The sequence below is a fragment of the Triticum aestivum genome, chromosome 4A, assembly GCF_018294505.1.
Source record: "Triticum aestivum cultivar Chinese Spring chromosome 4A, IWGSC CS RefSeq v2.1, whole genome shotgun sequence".
Classification (NCBI taxonomy): Eukaryota; Viridiplantae; Streptophyta; class Magnoliopsida; order Poales; family Poaceae; genus Triticum; species Triticum aestivum.
Window position 1 is genome coordinate 732,837,980 of NC_057803.1, and position 524 is coordinate 732,838,503.

Consider the following 524-nt stretch of genomic DNA (forward strand, 5'->3'; position numbering starts at 1 on the left):
ATGGGGTGCGTGGAATGTAGCTATCCATATGCCAGAACAATGGGCTTCTTGCGAGACCTTATGTGTTTGAGCTTTAGCCTACCCCAACTTGTTTGGGACTAAAGGCTTTGTTGTTGTTGTTGTTGAGCATTTTGGGGGAAAGTGTGAGTGCTTTTTAAAATATAGGAACATCATAAATAATTATGTGAACACTTTCTAAAAATACATATACATTGTGTATGCATAACTTATTTTCTATATGTGTAAAAAAATAACAAAGGAATTGCTTTTACTTATTGTTAGATTTGACTATATAAAATTTAGTGAGGCATATATATTGACACCGGCGTGGCGTGTTGACTTAGCATTGGACCCATAACCATTGCATGCGCGCAATATCTTTTTTTGTGGGTACATGTGCGCCGTAGTTTTTTTCAATGAAGACCTAGTAAGATTAGGAGCACGAGTTTCGACCACGCCCTTTTGTTTTCCAATGGAGAGTGGCATGCAGGGATCGATCATGTCAAGGTGGCCGACAACGGTGG